At 42.5% G+C, this 17,166-nt stretch overlaps 1 protein-coding gene across 2 annotated transcripts in view; it reads right to left on the bottom strand.

Moving 5' to 3' along the window:
- The window catches only part of XIRP2 (xin actin binding repeat containing 2), a 1,171,239-nt gene that overhangs the window by 461,853 nt on the left and 692,220 nt on the right, over positions 1 to 17,166 (bottom strand). The window contains exon 1 of one of the 2 annotated variants that reach the window (XM_086956585.1): positions 3,763 to 3,929. The exons of the other annotated variant lie outside the window; for it this stretch is intronic. The gene's annotated coding sequence lies outside the window, so the exon portion shown is untranslated. Of the gene's footprint in view, positions 1 to 3,762; positions 3,930 to 17,166 lie in introns of those variants that run through there. 2 annotated transcript variants of the gene reach the window in all.

Below are 17,166 nucleotides of genomic sequence, written 5' to 3'. Positions count from 1 at the left end.
GTGTAAAACATTTTCCTAGCTGTTTATTCTTGGAATTTATTAAGCACTAACAATCATCCCCAAAGGGTTATCACAGCGCTAAGAACTACCAATTACTGCATCAGCAGGACAGAGCTAGCGAAAGAAGCAAAGAACGTTAGTTAAAAAAAAAGCCACGTTTAAAAAATGTTCTTGAAAACCAGATAGTCTTTGGTGCGATGGATATCCAGAGGGAGATAATTCCAGTGAGCGACAGCAAAAAACAGAAAAAGAGTGGTCGCCTGCTCTGGCCTTCATAATCCTATTTACTTTGACTAGGGCCAAGTTGGATGATCTTAGATTTGAGGGTAGATAGAATTTGAACCTCTGCCTAAGTAGCAGATGCCTGTATTCATGCAGCACCCTGTGCTCCTGACAAAAACGTACACTGAGCCCTCTTGCGTGTCGGTAACCAATGCAATGTTTTTAAGCATGCAGATGCAGAGCCAAATCTGTCAATATTGCAGATCAGGATTCATGGAAAGACATCACATGTGGATTATTAGCGTACAGATAACTATTTGGACTCCAAACAACATCCCCTTAGTTATTCAGGACTTTTGCCCACTCTTGGCTGAAAAGGAACCCTGGGGTCTGTGGAATGAATGGAACCCTGGTAGATGGGCATGAGCTCATTCAATGACCTGCCCTTGAGAAACAACACTGCTGGAGGCACCCCTCCTCCAACCATCCTCCAGATTAACCTGTTACTTCCAGATACATCAGCTGCCAGTTAAATTAGGCTGCGGAAGGTACTCTGCCCCCTTTCGCTGCACCGTTGGGGGTACAGTACCAGCATTGTCTTCTCAGACCACCGCCACTCACTAGCTACTGAAACATTGACCTTCCACTACCCTACTTCACCTGTAACAAGCCTTCGTCTTTCCTACAGTCTGCGGACTCTGGGGTTGAGGGATGCAAAAGTGATGGAGCACTGCCTACATTACCTCCCACTTTCCTGAATCGATGGGAGATGAATTGGGGTGGGACTGGCAATGGCTCCTAACTACTGGTGGAGAAGCATAGCAAGGGGGTGGACTCAGGGCCGGACTTCGAACTACAACCGGCCCTGGCAAAGTGCTTGGCCACCCCCCCCCTCCCCACCTCCCCACTCGGGGGGTTGGAGGTGCCGCCAAGCTCTTTGCCGGGCCGGTTTTCCACCGATTTGGGTACAGGGCCGATTTAGCTATATATAGCTGCAAAAACTACCCTTAGGGGCCCAAAACCGCCCCCCACCCGTGTGGCGCACCGGGGGATTGCCTGGTGCTCACTATGGACAGTCCGGCCCTGGGGGGACTTTAGGTCTGAAAGGCCCCACCGCAACACGTCTGTCATGAGACATTGGCCCCTGCCCCCAGGCACCAGGGCAGAATGAAACAGCAGTGGCACAGATGACGTGATATATCAAGCTTCACTTCTCTCAGTGATTCATTAATAAAAGAATAAGTGCCAGGGCACTGACATAGGTAGGACTTGTACCGCTATGAGGCACTGCTTATGACCTCTCATATTCTATCACTGATAACATCTGAAATCAATTGTGGTGCAATTTATACTAATGTCAGTTACCTATAACTGGTGAATTTCAGTGTTTTGGGGGGTTTAACATAATAGTTGTTTATTAATACAAGACCTACAAACAATTCCACTTTAACAGTTGTTTTAGTCAGCGAACATATATGTGTATATTTATATGTTCATATTCCGTGAGTGTCCGTGAAAGTGAGTGAGGGTATATGTCTGTGTGTGTTTGTCCATGAGTCTGTGTGTCTCCCCGAGTGCATGTGCGAGAGAACAAACAAGCCAGTGAGATATAGGCATTGGCAGGTCATTTGTTTGAATACAGGTAATACCGACTAACCTTGCAATCCTTCCAAATCTGATCAATTGTTTCCTTTAAATTAGGGAAATAACACTTAATTTATGTCCACGAAACCGCTGAAATATTGGATATATAACAATAAGCTATATACTTGCATACCACGTTTTGGTCCTTTTTATTTTTCTCTGGAAGTTATGTCAATTGGTAATATAGTATTATGTGCATTTCGATTTGTCTAGGCAACGCTGACCTACCTCTTGTTATTGTAGCCATCATTAACAAAACAATATTGTGACATTTGGTGTGCGTAGATGCCTACGATTAAATCTGACGTTATTCTATTAGCTGACAGGACAATCTATAATACACCTCAAGTTGGAAAAACATGTTTTTAATGCATGCCTTTCTTTAGGATGGTGATGTGTGGGGGCGTTCGAAATCCGCCATCAGGGGAATGAGCCCGGTGCATTCCTGCTCTTGGAGCACCTGCGTGCACCTTTCTATTATTAACTGCAGCTCAATAAGGGATAACGATGTAATTTACTCTAGAATCGACTGACTAACATGACTGATGTCTTCCAGGGTGAGCTGCAGGCGGTGAATCACAGAACAGCAGCAATCAATGAAAGCGGCGAACAAGCTGCCAGGGGTGCGCGACGCCGAGACCCCAGGCCCGAGGACGCAAAGGCGCTGCTCACTTCCACACGGAGCAGACCTGCCAACTCACAGGGTGCCACCGTGTGCCACTCCACATCGGCCCGTTTCCTACGCCAACGTGTGACGACCGGTATCACACGGTGTCAGGGAACGCTGGCTGGAAACCCCTTAGTACACAACACGTGGCCGCATCCAGAAACCAGAAAACACACAGCTCTCAAACACAGACGCGCGCTATTAATCAAATGCGGTCTTTCCGAAGGCGGACTTCCGGAAATCCTAGCCACTGGCAGAAACACGCATGGCCGTGCTGGTGACATATCAGCCATCCATCAATGGCCAAATAAAAGGCCAATCGAGGCAAAGTGGTATATGAATCAATTCGGCGAAATCAATTTTATCGCCATACAGCAGCACGAAAGATCAAGGTTTGCTGTTTTTGCGCTTTTTTTCTTCAGGGGCTACAGCTGCACAGATACCACTTGACGCTCAGGCGGTTTGCATTCTCCGTATATTGACATGTTCAAGTGCATTATCTCAACAGTGCTAACATTAAGGCCACAGCCGGCTGCGCAACGGTATCTAAACACAACCTTACCGAGTATTTACATCGTTCAGAAAACACACACGGTAAACAGAGAAGTATACCCCGTCCCATCCCTTATGCGGGCTGCTCGTGGCCGATATTATTAGCACAACCAGGGGCAGGCGGCAAAGAACCCCCCCATGCTTTGAAAGATTCGATACCCCCCGCACACATTAGTCACCTGTTTCGCACACCTCCCACACACACACAGCTGGATGAGCCGCCGACAAGGACCCATAAAACAGCAATAAACTAAAAATCACAAAAACCGTGGAACGGTGCACCTGCTCGGATGTTGTCACACGCGGGGCCGTTTGCAGGCTGCGCGCATTAAATCCAGGCTCTAAAAACTATATTTTGATTCTGAGTTTCGGATGCGCCAGTTGTTTGCAGCTTATGCGAGAGCTCGAGACGAAAACATAATTACCCCTCGCTGCTTCTGTATTTCAGAGAAGAAAATGAGGCCCTGTCAAATCCCGGCCTTTGCGTAGGCTTTGCATTAAGAATGAAATGTAGGCTGCAGCTTAAGTTCTTATGTACTATAGCGGCTATACACGCTGTTCGCTCCTGGCGACAATGTTATTTACTATCGGAATATACGCACCATGTCACATGCAAAAGCAAGCAGCGACTTTGCCAATAAGACAATTCACCAATAAGCAAAGGACGAGTTGCTTACCTTAAATACCATAAACGTTTAACTGGGAAAAAAAGTCAGAATTTCAAAAGAAAATCATCCACAGCAGGCTTTTTTTGGTGGGGGGGCTGCAGCATGTCCAGTTCCCTAAAATGTAGCAGTGCGGTGGAGACCAGCTCCACTCTAACGCCCTTCTCTCCACCGAAGACAGTGACAGCTGATTTTATTTTAGCAAGCATGTAAAAGGTGGAACTTGGCGACTATTTTTAGGGACGGAGGCCTGTAAGCTCCCTGGTTGTGTGAGTCAACTACTGCTTCTAGAAGCGGGCCTCGAGAGGCCCACTGCGGAATTAATGCTCCTATTCAGGCCTGGTCAGTCCTCACAAAGACAACGGATATTATGATTCAACAAAAATGTTTAATTATTTTAATTTCCTGCAAAATGGAGAGCCACATTAAATATGCACAGAGAATACTAACACTGCAGGTGCCCAAATCATTGAAACTTTAACTCGCCCGTGTTCTTTTTACTAACACGCCTGCTATAGGATTCTTCTGAGAAAGATGGCTGGCTGGAAAGACAAGGCTCTTTCCATCTCTTCAAGATGTCTTACATAAACTGTTCAATGCTCCGAGTGTTGTGTGAGGACATGCACCGCACTATCCAATGAGAGAAAACCATGGGTGCTCCTCAGCGAAAGTGTATTTGCACACATACTCCTTTACGCCCCTTCCCCCACGAATCATTAACTCTTCACGCAATTCTATTACAGGACCGGAGGCTTCGTATTATGCTTTCACTTTCATTTATTGCTACACACAGCAGCCAATGAAATTTAGTATTGTATATCAAAAACTACATTTCCCATGATGCAAACAACACATCACATCCTGTAATAGCCTATAAGAGCCAGTCAACACCGGTTATCCTCCTCTTTCTTTGCTACTCACGCAGCCATTTAAGTGCTTTTTACTTCTTGCCTAGCGATTATATGCTAATATGATTGTATGATATTCTATTCACGCCGCTTCAGCGCTTTCTATTACGCGTTCGCGTTTGCCATTATTGTGCCTTGCCATTGTTTTACTCGTAGCGAGCCTCTATTTTAGTTACAGTCAGCCGCGACACCCCGCTGTCATCGGGGGTGTGAGCGCACCTCTCTGGTGCGTCCCTACGGGGAACGGAGGCATTTGGACTAGCGCGACCTTCGCGCAAGGGTTTTTTCAGCTGGACAGCGCCTCTCCCATAAGCGGGGAGGTGCGCGCTGTTCTTTCCGCTTCCAGCGGGGCTTACATTAATTACCCGCGCGGCGGGTCCTGTCAGTGCAGCGATCGCAGCGGGCCAATTTTAAACGTGTTCACCGGTACCGTCCTGCCAACGGGGAGCTTAATTTACATACCTTGAAGCGCGGAGGCCCCCATCATTGGCCGAAAGCGATGGAGCACTCATTTTCACTTTCCCTCTAAGTTTCAATGTGCGTAGCCCAATTGGGCTGGTTTGTGGTAGGATTGGGCTATGCACAAAGCTACTGCCCGGCTTTTGGTCGTTTTCTTCCCATTCTGGCTAGGATTTTCTCTCGAGCAGTACTTCTATGCTGGCCTGGCTGCAAAAACGCTAAGGGCCTGTAGGGAGCACACCTCCTGTGTACATATTTACTGCTTTTGCTCTATCTACGCCCTATGTGCTGCAAGAACTTGTCTACAACATTGCTGAGGAGCTAGGTACTGGTGATTGGCTTGTGCTGTTGGTTGGCTCCCCCATTTACTCCCCTCAATATATATTTATCTGTATTTTACTAGTATACAATAATTTTTAAATAATTTTTTTAACAACTGCTGAACAGAAATAACAGGAAAAATGACAAATATTTTTACTATGTTTAATAATGCACAGTCACTTTAAATAAGGGTGTGTCTCACGACATTGTTGTCATGTGATCACGGCAGGGATCTGCCGAAACGCGTTGTAATGGTTGGTGGCACTCGTAAAATAAATTAAAATCAGCACAAAATTGGGTCTACCTCGTCTTACTTACAAGTCCGTTGTGAAGTTGTGGTGGAGGCGAGCTTCAGAAGCATATCGGCGCTGGACAACTTTCCCCAGTGACGTAGACCCCCTCACCGAAAAGCAGCTCTGTGGCAAGAAGGGAAGTTGCAAGTACCGGCCCTCCTGTGAAGCTTCACGGAGCAAGGTTTTACAGTAGAACGCTCCGGAGACGGAAACCCACAGAACCCATGGCCGCAGCGGAAGCATTGCCTCGCTGGGAGAAAGAGGCGTTCACTTTCCAGGCAGCTGAGCGGAGCTAGGCGGAGCAGGGGCGAGGCGTTGGGAAGGAACGGCAACGTCGACCATGTACGAGACAAATCTGAGACAGTACGGCCGGTGGGGAGGTGTGTACCGAAGTAACCCCAGACAAGACTGGTCAGTTTTTGATTAAACGCAGTAAAAAGCAGTGGGTGAAAGTGGCAGTAAGAGACAGTATTAATAGCCACTATGTCAGCAGCAACAGTACGGAATCGTGAAAGTGCAGCCGAGGGTATGTTCTCGGACGAGGCTACACAACCCAAAGCCAAAAAAACTGTTACCGGTGATAACAATGCTACCGGGGAGACAGGACTAAGGGACAAATATAAAACGCTGGAGAAACTCATACGCAGAGAAACGGCCAAATGGTGGGAGGCAAAATCGCTTTGCAGGTATTTAGAAGTCAATCGAATACCTCGGGGTCTTGGAATAATGATTGCCCAAAGCTACGACACGCTGAATCCTACATTAATGGCAGAATGGGCGCAATGCAACTTAGACTCTTCCAGGAGACTGGTGGAGCTATTGGTAAAACATGCAGAGATTGATTGCGAAGATATGCTTCCTAAAATTGAAAGCCTGCATAGTGAGATCCAAGCTCTCAATGACCCACAAACGTTGAAAGTAAAACTAGATGAAGAAATGGAACAGAGATTACAGAAAGAGGAAGAAAAAATAAAAGCACGTAAAACATACAAATTTAGAAGAGACAAAGAGGACTATGAAAATGGAAGAATATTTACGTTCTCCAGTAAGTTTGATACTATGAGAAAAAACGCTGCTAAACCAAGTAGTCAGAATGCCAAAAGAACCCCACAACCCACGGAGGAGCCTGAGCCTGAGCCGGACACATCATCCATATCAGGATCCAGTGTCTATACGGAAAGTGGATCAGAGGGAGGCGATGAAGCAGCAAACACAATCAAACCAACTATGGGAGAAGAACTAGAATATATACGTCGCAGTAGGCGAGAAACTCTTCGCTCAGCCACAGTGGTGCAACCAGCAAAAAACAGCGCACAAGGAGCAGGCGGGAGAGGAGGGCTGCCCAGAGGCAACGCGACGAAACGATGAGGATGGGGACGGGGACGAGGAGCATGGAAAAACAAACGAACCAACTAAAAGCCAGTAAGCCGAGTGATCAACTAAACGCCAACACCATCATCAACTTGGCGCAAATAGACTTATCAGCAGCTGAGAGGCAACTGCTATCCCTAGGCCTCTCATATTGCCCCGAAACCAACTTCCAATATACAAGAACAAGGGCAGATGTCTTCCAATTCATCAGAAAGTTAAAATTGCAAAAATTCCACAAACTACAGTCAAACGGCAAAATAAAATCCAATGTGGAAAAGAGCAACGAACAGTCCAATTTAATGGCGGGGGACTTCGAATTATTGGCAGCAGCGCAAAGCTTAATCAACACCCCTGCCTACTCGCGAAGTGACTCAGATTCACAACAAGGAGGAGGTTCTCCGCCAATATTTCCTATCCTAAACACTCAAGAGGTAAGGGGTATAGGAAATAAAAAAACGGAAACACCCTTCAAGAAGAAATCTAAATTTGTACCGGTAATGATGAAGGACTCTATTGATGTATTTAATGATGTTGTGGTAACCCAAGTTAAAAGACTAAACACAAAAATTCAAATGACCAAGAGGAAGCAATCGAGTGAGGAAATAAAATATGGCCTACTGATGGACAAATTGAAAAAGGAAAACAAGGTGGTAATAAGAATTCGGACAAGGGAGGGAACATCGTGTTGTGGCCTCTCCCACAATACCTAATAAAAGCCAACAGCCAGTTGAACGACACTCAATGTTACCACCATAGCTCTCCCATCAATTATAAACACATGCAGGACGATCTATGCAGTAAATTATTGGCATGGAAAAGCCTGGGGCTGTTAACCCCTTAAGTGCTGCTGACGGCCAATGGTCGTCAGCAGCGCTACCTCCCCAGTGCTGCGCACGACCATTGAACGTCCATTCAGCACTAGTTCTAATGGACAGCGCAGCACTGGGGAGAAATGTTTACACGCAGCTAAGGTGTTAAACATGGAAGAATTTAAGTTTCTAAAAAAAGGACATCCTAGGACACCAGTTATCTATTTGGTACCGAAGGTACATAAAAACAAGGATAAGCCCCCAGGCAGACCAATTATTGCGGAATGTGACGGCCCCCTGGAGAACTTGTCTAAATACATAGACTTTTTCCTGCAGGGACATGTGCGAGGACTAAAATCATACGCGAGAGACACGGGAGACTTTTTACTAAAAATTGGAAAAGTTGAGTGGCAAGAGGGTTACCACTTAATAACTCTTGATGTCTCATCACTATATACATGTACTGAGAATTCAGATGGATTAAGGACGGTAGAATACTTTCTCGCCAAAAGGCCCATTGAATACACTCAACGTAACAAAATGCTCATGGACATGTTAATTTTTTGTTTAGAGCACAATTTCTTTCTTTTCAACAAGCAAATGTTTCGTCAGGTACAGGCAGTAGCCATGGGGCCAGCTTCTCCCCCAGTTACGCCTGTCTCTTTATGGGATGGTGGGAGGAGCTGGTCCTCAGAAGGCAATACCACAACACATGCATGGACAAAATAGTATCCTGGCTAAGATACATTGATGACTTGATAATTGTTTGGAAAGCTACATTGGAAGAAGCGGAAGTTTTTACAAAATGCATCAATGACAACAATGTAAACCTAAAATTCACGTCACATATCAGAAAATCAAGATTGCAGTCAAGGGCAGACCTACTTAAGGATGTAGATACTACCCAAGATAATGAGAATGGAAAAACAGAGATATCAGCTGACATTCCCAGATTCATAATCACCTACAGTCGACAGCACAGGGAACTGCGTAAAATCATACAACGCAAGTGGCACATAATAAAAGATGACCCGGTGATAGGCACAAGTCTCCCCCAACATCCGGCAATAACATACAGGAAGGCCACATCTATGGCAGATATCCTGGTAAAGAGTAGCCCGGAATATAAAGACAATACGGGATGGTCATTGGCCCGAAAGGGATTTTATAAATGTCCAAGTTGTAAAGCTTGCTCACATGGTGTCAATAAAACCACCTACATGACAGCATTTGGTTCAAAACCCCAGACAATCAGATATCATCTTACTTGCAGAAGTGAATATGTGGTCTAGATCCTACGGTGCAGTTGTAATCTACAGTACGTAGGAAGTACCAAATTACCAGGCCACAAAAGAGTGCTATAACGCATCAGGGCGATCAACAACAATGACCCAAGTTACCCAGTAGCACGACACTTTCAAGAAACTCACGGGGGTAAACCCAAGGATCTGAGATACTTTCTCATAGACACCGTCCCAATACAGAGAAGAGGTGGGGACAGAGAGGCCTTACTAAGACTGTTAGAGACCCACTACATATTAATATTTGACACCAAGCAACCAAATGGATTAAATATGAGTGAGGATCTATATACCTATTTGGATTAACTGTCCCAGACCAGGCCCAACAACTATGAAAATAAGGATATAGGGCACTTAGCCAGCGGTCAAACATAAGAAAATAATTATAGGACATCATCATACAATCAACAATACGTGTTCCTAAAATTTAGCTGCTATTTACATTAAGTATAATCATGAAATAGAACTTTTACACATAACAAGATGGCACTTTTATACATTGCAAAGTTTTATCTATATATGTATAAGTATGTTCTTTTTACAACAAACCTGTTTAAGATGAAAAACTTTTAAGATGGTTTTTTATGAAGGTATTTATGATGATTTTAACATATTTATGAATGAGAATGAATTAATGCCATGTCAAGACTTGAAAATGATGTAATTTATTGTGGGAATCATTCATGGTAAAAAAAATCACAAAATCTACATTAAAGTAGTCCCCCAACAAACTGTCTCTTAAAATAGATGTATGGATATCGAATTTGGAGTTGTTGAATAGTTTGCACTAATGGACATAAATCAATATAGAAAGAAATGGGGTCACATATGTGACACTTAACACTTTACTCATGCACTTTTTCAAAATACATCCTATGGTATTTTAAATAAGGGGATTCTGGGGACATACATAGTAAATGAATATTTATATATATATATATACACAAGCATCCTGGAAAAGATTCTGTTCATAGGCAGATGCAATTATGCCATGCAACTATTCATGGGTTATGAAATCGTATGTTAGTTGTGTAAAAATATAATTTTCACAGTTGAAAAGTATATTACAGATAATTGGATATAACGAAACAATGTATTCTACAATCATCATTGCGTTTGTTCGCACCGGCATTTAAGCAAATATAACGAAATCGCAAATGTATTTTACGTATATTTTACTGGCATTTTATCTGTATTTTACTAGTATACAATAATTGTTAATTAATTTTTTGAACAACTGCTGAACAGAAATAACAGGGAAAATGACAAGTATTTTTTCTATGTTTAATAATGCAGAGTCACTTTTCGTAGGGGTGTGTCTCACGACATTGTTGTCATGTGATCAAGGCAGGGATCTGCCGAAACGCGCCGTGATGGCTGGTGGCACTCGTAAAATAAATTAAAATTGGCACAAAATTGGGTCTACCTCGTCTTACTTACAAGTCCATTGTGATGGAGGCGAGTTTCAGAAGTATATATATATATATATATATATATATATATATATATACATATATATATATATATATATATATTCACTGAAAAAACATAGGTTTCACACCAGTTATAGTTAGGTGGAAATTTTACTTGCATAAAACCATTGAAATTCCCACGTTATAGTTAGTTGGACTCACTATAACTTGCGCGTGCAATGCACTGCTGATGACGTCACATATTACATCACTCATGACCTGGTCAGTGACATCACTCATGACATCACTGATGACAACATCCTTGTGACAAAGTGGCAGACCTCCTATCAGCATAATTTAACCTTCGACACACACATTCAAAAATAGAAACTAACATTTTCTTAAAAAAGGAGAAACCAATACCAATTACAACAACTTATTAGGTAATTCCAACATCTACATACACATCCACTCATTCACCAACAGTTCTATATAGTCACTCATGCATGTACTTACTCATCATATGTACTCATACACCTATACATCCTGTTACACACTAATACTCATCCATATAGTTACTCACACACAAATTCACACATGCAAATAAACTATCAAAAAACCATTTACTTGATTATACTGCTATATACACACCACTACACATACTTCTACAGAAACGGAAACATATTTACTCTCTTAAACAATCAATTATAAAAACACATACTCACTAACCCACCCATACACACAATCATCCACCCATACAGTCTTGCACACGTGCTGTCTTCAAAATACATACAAATAGTGAGTCACTCATTCATGCATCTGTGCTCTAAGTAATATCCCCCACCGAACCATACAGACACTGATACTCAAAAAACAACTAATAACCCATATACACAGTCATGTAGCTACTCACCAACCCATGCAGCCACTTATACACAAAGTGAGACACAGATACAGATATTTAAATATTTAAACATTACACGATAATATATGTATTCACTATGATACATTTAATAGGTCAGTTAACCAATCCATTTTACACAAAAAAAACATCCATTTAGACATTTATTTACCCATTTATTCTTCCATCAACCTTTAGATATACATATATAAAAAATATTTATTTTTCAGAAAGATACACATTCACTGGATGATGTCATCAGTGATGTCATTTTAGATGTCATCAGTGATGTCATGAGTGACGTCACTGACCATGTCATGAGTGATGTAATATGTGACGTCATCAGCAGTGCATTGCACGCGCAAGTTATAGTGAGTCCAACTAACTATAACGTGGGAATTTCAATGGTTTTATGCGAGTAAAATTTCCACCTAACTATAACTGGTGTGAAACCTATGTTTTTTTTCAGTGAATATATATATATATATATATATATATATATATATATATATATGAAAACAGCAAACTCCCAACTGCTATGATCGCAGTTCTAGCGGGCGCAGACCTCGAGCAATCTCCTCAATCCTCAATCAGACAATAGATGAGCCAGAAACCAACGCTGTTAGTTGAAGCAGTGCATTTAATAAGCAGTGAATAGTGCAGAGCAAGTGCCCTCCATGACGCGTTTCGCCCCGCGGACGGGGCTTGGTCACATGACGCGACAGGAGTAGGCGGTGGGTTAAATGACAATTAAAAGCCCAAACACCTAAAGAAACAGGTTGTAAGGGTAAAATAACGACATTGATTGGCAATACAATTCATGTGATGATAAGTCCATAAACAAAATTCCCAAAAATAATGGAAAGTTGCAACATAATTAGAGCATAGTGCTCATATGCGATGAGGGATAATAAAACATTTTCTTAAGAAAAATGACAAGAATTCATAATAGAAATGAAACATTTAGATCAATGTGCAAGTGCAATATGTGAAATAATTTTCTTTAAAAATATGTAAATTAATCATGTCCCTCACCATCAACAATAGGACATCACAGATTGCCAATATATACAAGTCAACTAATTTAGACCAAAAAAGATTCTTATAGATGTTATATACATGGAGAAACAAACGGCGGCAAAGACTTCGATTTATGGAAGTTGACAAAAACACTTCAGATTTCATGGGTATATTAAGCCCAGCTGTTATTTCATCTTATGAATATCTGAAAAAACTGAAAAAGACTGAAAAAGACTCCCCTTCTACAAAGGTAACAAAAAGTACACACTTTTTTTGTATATACATCAAGGAAAACCTACTGAAATTATAAATAATGGTGCAATTCATCAAAAGCATTCAATCCGTTAGGGGATCTGGTATCAAGCAGGGCAATGAAATAAGCCTCTCTTTGACGGAGAAGTCTCTCACGATCACCCCCCCTGCCCGGATTAGCCACTGAACATAACAAGGTATATGTGAGATCTTTTAGTTTCTTGTCATGAACAGATTTGAAATGGCGAGCAACCGGGTAATTCATGTCCGAATTTACTATTGCCCGGATGTGTTGTAAGATGCGTTGGTATGCTTGCAACTTGGTACTCCCTATGTATGACAATGAACATGTGCAGGTCAATTTATATACAACAAAGTCGCTGCGGCATGTCAGATGTTCCCTGATTGGTATAGGCCGATTGCTAAATGCAGATGTATACTCAGTGCCGTTGACTGCAAACGTGCAGGCACGGCACGAGGTGCATCTAAAGAAACCAGATTTGTGGAGCCAAGTAATTTTCAATTGGTTTTCTGGTTGTGCACGGTCAAGGGAATCTTTCATTGAGGGAGCCCTCCTGAAGGTTATTGCAGGAGATTTTGGCAAAAAAGGAGCAAGGATCACATCAGTTAAAACAATTGGCCATTCAGATCTGATAATCTGGCTAAGCTTAGAGCTTTGGGCACAAAAAGTAGTAATAAATCTAGCTGTTGTAGACTTAGTGACATCAATATCAACTGTTGTCTTAGGGGTCAGCAGTGTTTCTCGTGTACGTATTGACACTGAATTGAAGGCCTTATCTAATACTGCTTTTTTATAGCCCCTCCGGAGGAATCTATCTCTAGATTCTTTTAGACATTGTTCGGTGACAACTGGATCACTACAAATGCGCTTAATCCTGATAAATTCACCCAGGGGTATACTGTTGATAGTATGACGGGGGTGAGCACTACGGGCATGTAAGATGGAATTGCCCGCAGTGCTCTTCCTGAACAGTTTGGATTGGATTTTGTTATTCTCGATGTAAACTAATACATCCAAAAATTCAGCTGATGTATATATATATATATTTGCTATGGCAAAATAAAACCCCTCATTGTGTTCCTTTTCAAATTAAATGTATTAAGTGTTACCACTTTATTCCAATCAAGATGACTTCAGGTGTGCCATACTTTTGTCATAAGTAAGACTGTTAGCGTTCTATTTGTTCTTTATAACACTCTGGGACATTCTGTCATTGGGCTATAGTTGGGCTATATCTGGCTGATATTTGGGCTACATTTGTTTTTTTTGTCTCTGGTGGCCATCTTTGGGCTACATTTGGGCTCTAACATATATAGCCCAATGTAGCCCAATATATATTTTTTCAAAGTAAATTTTCGTAAAAACCACTGGAGCACATTTGAGACATAGCAAAGGCACATCGGGGTACCAGTCCCTACCCCCCTTTTATCTCGGCCCCCGCTTGACGAATCCCCTCCAAACTTTCGAGGAAGGACCGGAGCTTCACGAGGCAAATTTGAGGAAATTGTCAGGCAGATTCGTCAACCGGCGATAAAGTTATTCACAATAGAATTTTGAGATTTTGCATTGAAAAAAATCCTTACTATAACTACCTACTGGCGACAGCCAGTAGGATATATATATATATATACACATATATATATATATATACATATATATATATACATATACATATACATATATATATATATATACACACACGCTAACGCTCTCAAAGCGCACCGCGCATAACAGCACTCTCCGAGAGAAGAACGGAGACTTGAAATCCGGTAATGAATGCAGCAGTGTTTCTTTATTTTCGATTTAGTGAATCAGGGGTGCCACGATCTGACGCCTTTCGGCGATCCCAGTCACCTTGCTCAAGACACATTACTGCCTGCTACCTCAGTTTACAGTTTGAGTTCAGCAATTGAAAGCGAACCAGAATCGGACCCAAACCGCGATGCTAACTTGGGGTTTACCAAACTTACCCTGGCCCAGGAAGTAGATTGTTTGTGCCAGGACTGTCGAGAAACCTTAAGGTCCCACAAAACATATGCACAAAAAAACAACGGGCCAACTACAAGCGCTGGCAGCGCAGAAAATGCCGCGCCCGGAGCCTCAAGCGGCAACACCACAGCGAAACAAGGCCACTGGAAACGGTATCAGAAAAAGACAAAGAAAAAAGGTCCAAATCAGTAATAAACCTCTCAAATTTTAAATTATCAACAGCTGAGACGTCGGTGCTAAATCTGGGACTGTCTTATTGTCCACCATGCAACATGAACTATGCAGATACTCGCATGGACATTTACAGATTTACCCGCAAACTTAAACTTAAAAAGTTTTTTGAACTTTATCCAAAAAAGGATGCTTCCTCTGAATTGACCACGAGTTTGACTCTACCAGGAACTGACAGTCAGATCACTTTGGATAACATTTGGAAGATACAAAATGAGGCCACTTCGGACAATGGATTGGATATTCCCCTTGCCTCAAAAAGACAATTGACCACCCCATTCAAAGCTAAATCAACCTTCCAGCCTATAATGGTACATGACAACTTGGATACTTTCCAAGAAATAGTAGTCAAAGATATCAAAGAACTATACACCACTACCAACAAAAAAAGATTCTACATATCCAAACAGAACTGGTGCTACAAACAACTAATTTCAAAACTTCAGAAGGACCATAATATAATTGTGAAGCAGGCCGATAAAGGCGGCAATGTGGTCCTGTGGCCCAAGGATATGTACATCAAAGAGGCGGAATCTCAGCTTAATGATATTGCATGTTACAGAAGAAGCAACGTGCAAACTGTGAAATCTACATGGGTGGATCAATTGACCAAAGTACAAGCATGGAGGAGCGCAGGACTCCTTTCTCATGAGGAGTTCAGATATCTCAAGAAAGATCATCCAGTTATTCCATCGTTTTATTTACTTCCGAAGATCCATAAGGACCCTGTACAACCCCCAGGCCGTCCCATTATCTCAGCAATTGACAGTTCTTTGGAACACGTGTCCAAGTACATTGATTTTTTTCTTCAAGGACACGTTAAAACTCTCAACTCGTATGTGAAAGACTCTTTTGACTTCCTCAGCAAAATTGAGCGTTTTGTCTGGGAGGAGGGTATGCTTTTAATGACTTTGGATGTTTCGTCCCTCTATACTTCAATACGTCATCAGGATGGACTGAAAGCCCTGGAATATTACTTGCACAAATGCCCCCCCCATTCGGAGGCACACAATAAGATGCTGGTGGACATGACCAGAATGTGCCTCGAACAGAACTACTTTATCTTCAATGGTACTATCTATCATCAAGTAAGAGGTGTGGCGATGGGGGCCTGTTTCTCACCAAGCTACGCGTGTTTACACGTCGGGCTTTGGGAGGAACAGGTCCTCGTTGGCCAGCACCATAACATTTTTTCCAACAACATTGTACTTTACTTACGTTACATTGATGATATTTTTTTGATTTGGAGGGGGGACATCGGAAATGCCAGGGCTTTTGTTGAGCTAATCAATACCAACTCGGTTAATCTCAACTTTACTTCAAGCATCAGTCCTGCTTCCATTTGTTTTCTGGATGTCTAAGTCTTTGTATCTAACAACACCTTAGGTACTAGATTATATAGGAAACCGAGTGCTGGTAATACAATCTTACACTCCAACAGCCAGCACCCTGCACATCTGATTCGGAGTATTCCCTTCGGGGAAATGCTCCGCATCAGGAGAATCTGTAGTACGGACGCGGAATGTGCGGCTGCACAGGAAGCTTGCAGATTACGTTTCCTCGACAGAGGCTATTCCAACACCAGCCTAGTCAGAGCTATCCAACAATCTAACTCTGTCAGCAGACAGGAGGCCGTTGTCCCTAGGGTTAGAAATACCACTGTAAACAGCCAGGCTGAAGGAAAATCCACAAATACTTGCCCACGAGTGATTTTAACTTTTATTCGTCAACACGGGGCATTGCGAAAAATCCTTTACAAAAACTGGAATCTGGTCCAAAGTGATCCAGTAATTGGATACAATCTTCTTAGCCAACCAGAAATTACTTTTCACAGATCTCCTTCAATGGCAAGGGCTTTAGTGAGTAATACCCTGGAACCTGTAGTCTCCACCACTTGGGGGGCATTGAGGAAGGGCTTTAAGACCTGTCCCCAATGTAAAGCTTGCCGGTTTGGCAGCAATAGGACCAATTTTCAAAGTCCCTTCCGTGAACGCCCCACACCCATCACCAAGTGGTTAACCTGCAAATCTGAGTTTGTCATCTATGTGTTGGAGTGTCCGTGTGGTCTCCAGTATGTAGGTAGTACTAAACTACCTGCCCACAAACGGATACTCCAACACATACATG

The sequence above is a fragment of the Lissotriton vulgaris genome, chromosome 2_1 (genome assembly GCF_964263255.1).
Source record: "Lissotriton vulgaris chromosome 2_1, aLisVul1.2, whole genome shotgun sequence".
NCBI lineage: Eukaryota > Metazoa > Chordata > Amphibia > Caudata > Salamandridae > Lissotriton > Lissotriton vulgaris.
The sequence above is the reverse complement of the archived record's forward strand: the minus strand, read 5'-3'. Positions and strand labels throughout refer to the sequence as shown.